Below are 12,434 nucleotides of genomic sequence, written 5' to 3'. Positions count from 1 at the left end.
CAATGAGATATCAGCTAACACTGGTCAGAATGGCCATCATCAAAAAATCTAGAAACAATAAATGCTGGAGAGGGTGTGGAGAAAAGGGAACACTCTTGAACTATTGGTGGGAATGTAAATTGAGACAGCCACTATGGAGAACAGTATGGAGGTTCCTTAAAAAACCACAAATAGAACTGCCATACGACCCAGCAATCCCACTACTGGGCATATACCCTGAGAAAACCATAATTCAAAAAGAGTCATGTACCACAGTGTTCACTGCAGCTCTATTTACAATAGCCAGGACATGGAAGCAACCTAAGTGCCCATCAACAGATGAATGGATAAAGAAGATGTGGCACATATATACAATGGAATATTACTCAGCCATAAAAAGAAAGGAAATTGAGTTATTTGTAGTGAGGTGGATGGACCTAGAGTCTGTCATACAGAGTGAAGTAAGTCAGAAAGAGAAAAACAAATACCGTATGCTAACACATATATATGGAATCTAAGAAAAAAAAAGGTCATGAAGTACCTAGGGGTAAGACGGGAATAAAGACACAGACCTACTAGAGCATGGACTTGAGGATATGGGGAGGGGGAAGGGTAAGCTGTGACAAAGTGAGAGAGTGGCATGGACATATATACACTACCAAACGTAAAATAGATAGCTAGTGGGAAGCAGCCGCATAGCACAGGGAGATCAGCTCAGTGCTTTGTGACCACCTAGAGGGGTGAGATAGGGCAGGTGGGAGGGAGGGAGATGCAAGAGGGAAGACTTCTGGAGATATATGTATATGTATAGCTGATTCACTTTGTTATAAAGCAGAAACTAACACACCATTGTAAAGCAATTATACTCCAATAAAGATGTTAAAAGAAAAGATATATGTGACTAAAGCACAATCCATAAAAAAAACGTTGATAAAAAATTAAATTAAAAAAAATCTCCTGCTCTTCTGAAGACACTCAAGAGAATGAAAAGACAAGCCACAGGAAACATTTACCAATCTTATACCTGGTAAAGGACTGGAATATACAGAGAACCCTCAGGATATACAGTAAGAAAACAAACTATCTAATTTAAAAATGGGCAAATGATTTAAACAGATGCTTCATCCAGGAAGATGTATGAACGGAAAATAAGCACATGACAAGATGCTTAACATCATTAGTGCTCAGGGAAAAATCTGTTATAATGGCCAAAATGAAAAAGACTAACCATACCAAGTGTTGGTGAGAATGTGGCGGACAAGGAACTCTCAAATAGTGCTGGTGGGCATGTGAAATGGTACAAACACTTCGGGAAACAATTTGGTAGTTTCCCCCAAAGTTCAAAATATTATCTGATACAGACATTTTACTCCAAAGTGTTTACCCAAGAGAAATGGAAGCCCACAAAGATTGTATACAAATGTCCAGAACAGTTTTACTTGTAATAGACCTAAAATGGAAACTCTCCAAATGTCCAGCAACAAGTGAATGTGTGAACAGTGAGTGGTACATCCATACAATGAAATACCACTCAGCACTAAAAAGGAACCAAGTATCCATACATACTACAGTATAGATGAATCTTAAAATAATTATGCAGAGTGAAAAAAGACAGACAAAATGAGCATACATTGTATGAGTCCATTCATATACAATTCTAGAAAATGCAGACTAATCAATGCTAACAGAAAGGCAGATCAGTGGTGGTCCGGGAGGGGCAGAAGGGATGAGTTGCAAAATGGTGTGAGAAAATTTTAGTGGTGATGGGTATATTCATTCTTTTGATTGTGGTGATGATCTCACACGCTTACACATATGTCAAAACTTATCGAGTTTTCCACTTCACAGCTGTTTCCCAAGAGTTTAACCTTTGAACTTTATCCTCTCCCTCCACCACAGCGTCCTTTCTTATTGCTACCTCATGAACCAGGTATTTCCTCTGAAAGTCACATATGTACAGTTCTTGCACAGTAGTAGTGATGATGCCATTTTTTATAGTAATAATGGGGGAAAAACGCCCAACCCGACTTCTGTTGCGGTAGAAAGAGTTTGCAGTGATGACAAAGAATGCAGGAAAGGAAGCTGACTTCTCCACTAGGGAGAAAAATTCCACTTGTTTGTATTGCTAACCCTAACCCAATAAATTCTGTTTTATCTGATGACATTTCACTACAACAGAGTTTTCTTTTTTCTTTAAAATCAAGAAGACAAGAGAGAAGCAATGATTATGTTTTCATTTTTAAATTAGGAAATATTTGAAATTTTTAATGGAATAGAAGTAACATATAAAGGAGTTAAGCTAAAAAATCTGCACCCTTAACAGGTCAATTCTGCTCACAGCCACTTGTCCAGAACTAGTTGGCCCCAAGCATACCACAAGGGAAGTGGTGAAATTTGGGGGGCATGTACACATTTAATAAGCGTGCATTGCCTCTGCCTTGTCATCTCAGTGTGGGCCTCTTTCTGGGCCCTTTATTCTGTTCCTGGTCTGCTTGTATATCCTCACACCAATTCTTTAATTGCTATAGCTTTATAATAAGTTTTGATAGTTGCTTTATGCAAGTGCCCTGATCTGATTTCCTTTCCCAGTATTTAAGAAAAGCTAGTTTTGGTCCTATCTCTTCAATTTATTTAAAATGAGCCTATAAATTTCCATTAAAACTCCTGTAGGATTAAATCATTAATTCTATTAATCAGTTTGGAGAAGATTGAAATCTTTGCGATTACTGTTTCTCTATCAGTTTACTTCAGTTTTCTTTAAGGTTTTCCATTAAAGTTATATGATATTTTTCTACAAAGGTATTGCTTGTATTTTTGCCAGATTTATTCCTAGGTCCTTATAATTTTTGTTGCTAATAAAGATTTTACATGTACAGAAATATAACTCATTTTTGGATAGTAGTCTTATAACCAAGAGAGTAATCTTATTTATTGCTTGAAAAATTGGAGAAGTCACCCAGAATATCATTTAGGCAAAGTGTTTTCTTTGTAGAAACAGTTTATTACGTGGATTAATATTGCATGGAACTATTCAGATTTTCTATTTTTTTCTCTAGTCGGTTTTGATAAATCATATTTTTCTTGGAATTTATTCCTTTCATCTAAATTTTCAGGTTTATTGGCTTGAAGTGGTTCTTGGTATTCTCTTATTTTTAGTTCTTGCCACATATATGTATCCCTGTTCATTCCTTCATTCCTAATAGATTATGAAGTTTCTTTTCTTTCATCAGGATTGCTACAGGCCTGTCAATTTTATTAGTCTTTTTTTTTTTTTGGCCTGTGTGAGAGCCTTGCTGATCTGCTGTACTTTATTCTGCTTTCCATGTCATTAATGTCTGTTCTCATATTTAATATTTTCTTCTTTTCATTTCTTTAAATTTTTCTGTGTTCTTTTCCTAATTTCTTAAGTAGGGTGCTGAGCTCATTAATTTTAACCCTTTTTCTAATATATGATCTTAAAGCTAAAAGTGCTCCCTTATATACTGTTAGTTTTTTTGTATACTGTTAGTTTTGATATGTGGTTTTTAAAAAGTATAATTTAATTTTAAAGTATAATATAATTTAATTATATAAATATAATTTAATTTAGAAGTGTATGTTTACCTTTCCGAATATGTGAGTGTCTTTGTTATTCTCTCTAATTTAATTGCACTGTAGTAAGAGAATAGGGTCTGTGTCTGATACCAATAATTTGAAATTTGTTCTAAACTTGTGGTCTAATTTCAGAGTCAATTTTAATAAATAGTGCATGTGTCTTTCTTTTAGTCAGCCTGAATATTTTTAACATTCTTTTACCCCTTACTATGTTTTGATTTCCTTTCAATTGTTTAAAACATGTATATATTTGCTTTATAGTCTATATTTGATCATTCAGTATTTGAAGGTTTTCTTTTGTCAGCCTGGTTCTCTTGTTTTTTTGGGTTTTTTTTCTGTGAATGCTTAATAGCTTATATACTTGTATGTTTTAAAATTTTTGATTGTGAAATCATGTTTGTTTGACATCAATCAGTGGAAATTTTTTGAGGTCCATTTCTAGTGTCTTCCTCCAGGGAGTATTTACATTTCCCTCAGCCAGGAGACTTAGGACTACTTTAAATTGCCTTATGGCTTTTCAGAACATATAAAAGTGTGTACAGTCAGGCTCTAACCCCTCACAAAGGTGTGGCAGGAGGCATGTATTTTCATGGGAGATGATAATTCTTTGTCAACCTTCACTTAGAGACAAGACTGAGACAACCAGTTTTCTCTGCTCTTTGTCTCTGGGGTTGTCTTTTATGAGTTCATACTTCTAGAATGTTTTTATCCTTTCTGTGTTCTGTCTTTAAGTGTGAGATGCTTTTAATCTTACTCTTCATTCCATGTGGTTTAAATTTTTTTCCTCAGTCTATTAGCAGAGAGGTTCCTGAGTCCATTTGGTGGAAATCCCTGGTCACTAGCTTTTGATATAAGCCACTAAATACATCAGTATTTGCATATAGGCATATAATTTATATTATATATGATTATATATATAATTTCAACCTTCTAGCATATAAAATGTTAATGATGACTGAACAAATAGTTTCTTTTCTTTCCACCTCTTTAGAAGAAAGATTTTTAAGGCAAAATCAAGCCAATATTCATTGGCTATTTAAAGAACCAAATGTGAAGAAACAATGAAAGTAAAAGAGTTATGATGCCTGTATGGACAGGGTGAGGGGAAGTTAATAATTGTGCCGGGTGATGAGACTTAGGGGGACATGTGAGTGTGGAGTGAGTCTGTGGGGGGAGCTGGAAGGGGTGCTCAGGTAGCCGAGTTGATTTTGTGCTGGTCCCCCGTACCCTGCTAACATTGGACATACATCGCCCACGTCCTCAGGACAGGATTCTGGCCCACATCCTGCTGTCTTTGACTGCAGGGTTCCAGAAAGCAGGGTTTTCAGAGCTGTATCCTCAGGCCAGTGCAGTACTTGACAACAGTTTGCAATAGAGGAATGTTGAACAACCAGAGGGTGGAGTGCCCGGGGGACAGGTAAACTTGTCCTGAGCTGGGACAGGAGCCCGGGCTGGAGATGCAATAGCACCCATCTTCCCGGAGGGGGAGGGTTGAGGCAAAGAGGTGGGAGAAGAGCCTCAGTTGACTTGGCAGGTGTGATTCCTGAGGAGTCGTGGTAGCTAGAAGTTAGGAGGAAGATGAGGATTCAGAACACGGAAGAAATGTTCAGAGAGGGAGACATAAAACCAGGGTAGAAGGAGATTGTTCACTGAGTCAAATGTTCCCAAAAGCAAATTTTGTTTTAGTTGTATTTATGCAGCACATTGGTTTTTTTTGTTTTATAAATTTATTTATTTTGGGCAGTGTTGGGTCTTCGTTTCTGTGCAAGGGCTTTCTCCAGTTGCGGCGAGCGGGGGTCCCTCTTCATCGCGGTGCACGAACCTCTCACTGCCATGGCCTCTCCCATTGCGGAGCACAGGCTCCAGACGCGCAGGCTCAGTAGTTGTGGCGCACGGGCTTAGCCGCTCCGCGGCACGTGGGATCTTCCCTTTGTTAACCCATAACTATGTTTAGAGCTTTTTATTTTTATGATTTCTATAATTGAAACAATATTTGCAGTAAGCTGGAAAGTTAATGTTTTTTGCTCATGAAATCTTCATCTAGGAGGATATAGGTCTAATAAACATGGGAAATGATGCTTTCTGGCTACACACACACACACACACACACGCACACGCACACCTCCCAACGCATTTGATGGTAAAGGCTGTTAAATTTAAGTGAATCGGCATGCTCTGTTGATTTCCTTGCACTGGATGCAGCGGTGTTTGTGGGCCATTTGAGCGTCAGCTACAGAAGGGGCAAGCGCATCTGCGTGTTCCATTAGTAGTTACTGAGTCTGTAATGTATCCTATAGATTTTTAGAGTTTCTATTAGAAAGAATGCATACCTTTGGTAAAATATCTATAGCATGCAGAAAAATATAACAAAGAAATCAACCCTGTATTATCAACAGCTCCTTCCTTTCCAAACAACCGCTGTGGGTGCCATGGATGTGTTGTCCATCCAGACTTTTATTTTTAAATTTTTTCTTTATTTTTTCTTTAAGTATAGTTAATTTACAATGTGTTAGTTTCAAATGTACAGCCAAGTGATTCAGTTATACATGTGTGTGTGTATATATATGTGTGTGTATATATATATATATATATATACACACACACATATATATTATTTTTCAGATTCTTTTCCATTATAGTTTATTATAAAACATTGAGTAGAGTTCCCTGTGCTATACAGTAGGTCCTTTTTGGTTATCTATTTTATATATAGTAGCGTGTATATGTTAATCCCAAACTCATAATTTATCCCTCCCCCCATTTCCTCTCATCCAGACTTTTCAAATGTAGTGTGTGGATACAGTCTTTTTTCTTTTTAAATGTAAAATGAAAGCAATAGAGTCAAGACTGTGAAAAAGGGGTAATGTGTCAGAATAGGAGGTGATATGCAGTACCTGGCTCTAAAAACGATAGTGATAAAAGCCATGTAATAGCATAAAAAACCACTTGTGATGTAATGTTAAATCAGAAGAGATTACAAAGACATACGTGCCAAAAAAGAAGAGAGTAGATGGAAATATTCCAAAATGCCAACAGTGATGGGAATTTGGCTGCAAGATCATGAAGAATGTTTGTCTTTTCTTTTTTCCTTCTTATCTTCTGTATCATGGTTATATTTTTCATGACAAAATATTTTAAAAATCTGTACTAATTGGAATGTTTCGAACCTTCCTACAAACTTAGTGACACTAGTTAACTTGTGTCAAAGAACAACCAAAGACAGTGTTTTCATGTAAAATTTAATGGCACAGTAAGTTGGGCACATTTATTGGACTGTTATTCATATTTAGAACTTGACACATAGTAAATATATCATCTTACCTTATTAAAAAACAATGACTTCCTCATTCACTGAAAGAGCTGAAAACCTCACCCAAAGTTCACAGATATATACAGTGAGGCACTGTGAACAGAGTAACCAAGAAAGGTGTTGAAGTTTGCAGACCTGAATTCTAGTTTTGGATTTGTCCCTACTGGCCCTGGTTTCCTGTTTCAACATCTCTGCGGTAGGGTCTATGGTAGGGTCCCTTGGCCTGATGGCTTCCAGGTGTACAGATATCAATCCCCTCGACCTATGGGCAGGGTGGAGGGCTTGGTTGGTCTTCTCTGGCCAAGAGCAGCCCTTGTTCTCATTTTCTCTGAGTGCCATGGTGAGAGAACATTTGGAAAACATTTCTCTGGAGGACAATCTCGAGAGTGACCGCCCTCCTTGTATGAGAAGTTATGCTTCTACCAGGGCAGCTGAATTCGCAGTCTCCCATCACACTTAGGGTTCACAGAGGACATCTTAGTCAATTGAGACCCTAACATTTGTTTGGTTGTGTCCTCCACCCATGCTTTTGCTTTTTGTGTGCCTTGTCCTGTACTTACAAAATGAGGTTTGGGAAGTAAGAACAGGACTTTAGATTTGCCTCTGTTACATTTCCTATTGTTAGATTTGGCCATGGCTCCATCCTCATGGAATCTTTTGGGATCCTGATTTGCTCACTCCGTGAATTCAAAGTCCATTTTAAGTGCTGGTCTCCCATCATGTGGTGAGCTGTGCCCGCATGTTGTAGAACTCACTCTGCAGCTCCCAATTCCCTTCCCAATCTCTGGCTTGGGTTCGTGGCCCTCTGTTGTCCTGCACTCATGACCCCTGGAAATATTACCACTTCCACACTCTCTGGGGATTTTTTGCCCATGCTCACTTGGTAATTTTTTTTGGCTTCAGATTTCTGTTTTGCTTTTTAATCCTGAATTTGCTTTTTTTGGCGGGGGGTGAATATATCCCTTCCAACCACCCTTACCTCCTCTACTCTTGACTTGCTGTAGCTGGAGGGTGACCGTGAACTTGTCCACATCCATCCTAGCTGCCACTTTCCTGGGAGGGAACAAGTATGGCGCCCGAGGTTGTCCACTGGTGACCACTCTTCACATTAACCCATTTGTCATGGAGTATGGGCGTTTAGGAAGGTGTCCAACTCTACTAAGTGTATTCGTCATCTTGCTCACAAGAAAGAGGTTTGAAATGCTTTCGTGAAATCCTGATTCATTAAATTCGCAGTATTCTGCCTAATCTCCACCTCTCTAACCCCATCAAATACAAGATGAAATGAGCTTCACCAGACTTGGTTCATTCTTAGTCACTTCACGCTTTCTCTTAGTGATCATGGCTTCATTAAGTGCTAAAGACAATCACTGTAATAATTCATCTAGAATCTTTCCTGTTCACTAATCTGTGCTTGCACAACCCCTCAGACCCAGTGATGGATGTGGGAGCTGTCTGGAGGTAGGCAGTATTAAGGGTTAAGTATTAAGTATTCTCCTAAGAGGCTTGGAAGGAAGCTGGAAGACAGAGTGTGACTTAGTGGTCTGGGAGAGTCATGGAGATGATCTGGTCTGTTTATGTGTCATTGCCTGGAACAGGGGTGGAATCAGCCAGATCCCCCCGGGGCATAACCACAAAGGTCACAGGCAGCCATTGTGTATAGCATGTTAACTCTTCAGCTGAAAGGGATAAGGGTTAAACTAACAAAATGTGCCCCTGCAAGGCACTTCAGAGAACATTTAGATCAGTGCTCCTCAAGCTTTACCGCTCACACGGGTCACGTGGGGAATCTTATTAAAATGCTGATTCTGGGGCTTCCCTGCTGGCGCAGTGGTTGAGAGTCCGCCTGCCGGTGCAGGGGACACGGGTTCGTGCCCCGGTCCGGGAGGATCCCACATGCCGTGGAGCGGCTGGGCCCGTGAGCCATGGCCGCTGAGCCTGCGCGTCCGGAGCCTGTGCTCCGCGGCGGGGGAGGCCACAGCAGTGAGAGGCCCGCGTACCGCAAAAAAAAAAAAAAAATGCTGATTCTGATTCAGTCGTTCTGGGGTGGGGCCTGAGAGTCTGCATTTCTAGTGCATTCCTTGATGATGTCTCTGGACTGTGGCCACACTTTGCGTAGCAAGGATTTAGATTATACTGTATGTTTTTCCAGATGTAGAAACTGAAGTGCAGAGAGGCGAAGTGGTTTCCCCAAAGCCACATCCATGAAGTTAGAGCAGCCTGTTTCATCCAGGTCTCCTGGGGCCCAGGTCAGTGTCTAATTACAAAATTAATTACCAAATTGCTGGACCTAGTAAAGCAGGGTTTACCAGCCTTTCTTAAGGACCCGTAGTATGTGACAGGACAGGCAAGGTCAGATTCCAGGCATGGACATGCTTGCCTGAAGGCACACACGCACGCACACATATGCACATGCATGCACACACACACACACACATTGTATGTGCTTTGCATTCTCCTTTCTCGTTGATTATGATGTGTAGGAAACACATGGATTAAGGAAACACATGGAGAAATGGGTTACAGTCACATTAAAGATATTCTTAAATGCAGATCCATTCTGAATGTGTAAACTTTTCCATAAAAATCTTACGGGAAAATATGTGAGCTATTTCTGACCTATTAAATATAAATACAGATGTTTCGGAGTTCTGCAAAGACCATGTCGCTGATAAAATCGCGTCATAATGACGTCTTCTGAGAGTTTCCATGGTAGAAGCTGTGGGCTTGGCTCAGTGAGTGCTGTGCTCCAGACTTTGTAAAGGACCTTGGAGTTTGGAGATTTTCCATGAACTTCTGGTACTGAATTTTTATTGCCAACTCTGACAATTTGTTTTCCCTGAACTCTGTCGGGGGGGGGGGACTAAGCAACTGACAAAACCCAGGCAGGAGTGTGTGTGTGCATGTGTGTGCATGTGTGTCTCCTTGTTGAGAAGTGGGAAAGAGGAAGGGAGACATCTGGAGTGGAAAAGAGGGTCAGAAAAATCCTGGAAACAAAATCTTTCCTCTCCACTAAATGTTCAGTAAGGATAAACTGATTAGGGAAAACTTGGGAAAACAAACTCCTGTTTTGGGGCAAATACCTAGGGTGGGTTAAGCCTGCTGGTGTCTTGTCCATGGCCTCCCTATCAAGTGGGTAGGAAGTTTCTTGGGGACAAAAGCTGGGTCTTCCTGATCTTTTGTTGTTGTTCTTCCAAAGAGCATTGAGAGGGTCTTGCCTTCAGTGGAAGCCAGAAACATCTCTTCAGTGAAATATCATTCACCTTCCAGCGTGAGTAGCACCTGGCCAGCAACGTGGGCGGTGCTAGTGTGTTTCTAAGGATCGAACAGCTCAGATCAGCAAGGCTGCCCCTGGAGCTGGGTGTGGGTTAGGCTCCAGCGGCCTCTGCTACAGATTTGAACGTTGTCTTCTGGAGAGAGTGGTGGCCCATCCAGGTTGGCGCGGGGGGTTCTTTTAAAGGGCAGTGGGACAAGGTGGAAAGGCATGCAGAGGTAGCTGCAGGAGGGCCTTGGGTGCCAGGAGAGGAGCTTTGGCCATTTTGGTCCTTGCGCTGCAGACTTTGAGTACAGCTCTGATAGGCGGTGCCCGTGCTCTGTTGAGAACATGAATCTGGATGCTGGGCGCGGGAGGGGCCATGAGAGAGAAACAGAAGAGGGATGCGGCAGCACAGTCCCTCGGGGATGGATCAGGCCGCCGCGAGTGGAAGCCAGAAGCTCTGGCTACATTTCCCCGAATCCTCCCTGCCCGGATGGATTTTGAGCCCAGGGGTGACTCTTGGGTCTCCTCGCCTCCAGGATGCTGAGAAGAGATCCCTGCAGTGTCCCCAGGGCACATGGCAGGGGCGGTGGGCACAGTAGGAAGAGACCCTGCGTCTGAAACATGCAAAGACCTGAATGAAAGGTCCTGCAGCATCGCCGGGAGCTCCCATCCGTGGGTGTCATTACAAGAGGCTTGGGAGGTTGGCAGAAGAGCGAGGGCATAGGAGACCCCAGGCCTGGCCTGGACTGGTCCAGATTCTGATAACAGGAACTGTGACAGACGAGCTGTCTGTGGGCCAGCCTTGCCCAGGTTTATGGCTCAGTCATTTGAGAAGAGAGACACAGCCTGTGAACTGTTAGGAGTGAATGCTCAGTGGAGAGCGTGGTATTTCGAAAGGGCTTGGCACGTTTTCTGAATGTTTCTGGCTGCCTGCCGGGCTCAGAGTTTCCTGTTTCTAGTTCCCCACATGTGTCACAGCTGAGGATTAAAGCCCTAAGAGGCATCACCGGAGCCCACTTTCTCCTTTCTCTCAGCCTCTGCACAGCTGGGTCTCCTCACAAGCTGTGAGGCGTCCCTCTCCTACGTACAGACCAGACCCAAAGCTCTTTGGGAAAGAAAAGTGCAATTAGCAACTCCATCCAGGACTGACTTCTAAATGCACTTTTGTTTTTAATAACCACCGTCAAGTCAGCGGGCTCCAACCAGGGACAGAAACCCTGCGGGCTGACCCTGACTTACCACCTCCCTTGGGGCCAGCCGTTCCCAAAGCCTCCAACCATAAGGAAAGGGGACGACGGTAAGATGATTGATTTGCACTTTGGTTTTCGTTTCTGTATTTTTTTCCCCTCCTTTTCCCTTTGTTTACTTATACACTGATGAATTATTTAAGACGGGCCAATGGAATCTGATAAAACTGACAATGTCATGCTGTTTGTTTAGACAAGATGTGAAGGATTTCTTGGAGTTATGTGGCCCTGTGGCCATATTTAACCCTAAGTGTGTCTGTGAGCCCTATTAAAAGATCACCTATGATTACATATGTTTTATTCCATGGAAGATTAACTATGAAATATGTGGGAGATATATTTTATGACTATATACTACCTATAAGGCATCAATAGTTATGTGTCTTTTGGTAAATCACGAGGTTTAACCAAAGGATGTTGTAAAGTTCTTTTAAAATGCTGTAGTAGATGTTAGAATTAAGACATTTTATGACTTTCCTTCATGCTTCTACAGTTCTAGAGGGGCATAACCTGGGCCTGTGTTTGGCTGACGGCATTGCATTGCTATAAACAGATATCACCGATTGCATTTAAAATTATAATATATTGTTTTAGCAAGATTTGTGCATGCTTCCTCCCATAAGAGCTTACAATGGAATCTTTTTTTTTAACGTCTTTATTGGAGTATAATTGCTTTACAGTGATGTGTTAGTTTCTGCTTTATAACAAAGTAAATTAGCTATACATATAACATATACCCCCATATCCCCTCCCTCCCTCCCTCCTAATCCCACCCCTCTAGTTGGTCACAAAGCACCGAGCTGATCTCCCTGTGCTATGAGGCTGCTTCCCACTAGCTATCTGTTTTACATTTGGTAGTGTATATATGTCCATGCCACTCTCACTTCATCCCAGCTTACCCTTCCCTCTCCCCGTGTCCTCAAGTCCGTTCCCTATGTCTGTATCTTTATTCCTGTCTTGGCCCTAGGTTCTTCAGAACATTTTTTTTTTTTTAGATTCCATATATATGTGTTAGCATACGGTATTTGTTTTTCTCTTTCTGACT

At 41.3% G+C, this 12,434-nt stretch overlaps 1 protein-coding gene across 6 annotated transcripts in view; it reads left to right on the top strand.

The window, feature by feature from the left end:
* IL1R1 (interleukin 1 receptor type 1) overlaps nucleotides 1-12,434 on the top strand; it is a 154,635-nt gene that overhangs the window by 56,465 nt on the left and 85,736 nt on the right. For 2 of the 6 annotated variants that reach the window (XM_060027231.1, XM_060027227.1), the window contains exon 1: nucleotides 10,341-11,439. The exons of 1 other annotated variant lie outside the window; for it this stretch is intronic. The gene's annotated coding sequence lies outside the window, so the exon portion shown is untranslated. Of the gene's footprint in view, nucleotides 1-10,300; nucleotides 10,319-10,340; nucleotides 11,440-12,434 lie in introns of those variants that run through there. 3 more of the 6 variants (XM_060027233.1, XM_060027232.1, XM_060027230.1) reach the window with 2 other exon arrangements.

The sequence above is a fragment of the Delphinus delphis genome, chromosome 12 (assembly GCF_949987515.2).
Source record: "Delphinus delphis chromosome 12, mDelDel1.2, whole genome shotgun sequence".
NCBI lineage: Eukaryota > Metazoa > Chordata > Mammalia > Artiodactyla > Delphinidae > Delphinus > Delphinus delphis.
The sequence above is the reverse complement of the archived record's forward strand: the minus strand, read 5'-3'. Positions and strand labels throughout refer to the sequence as shown.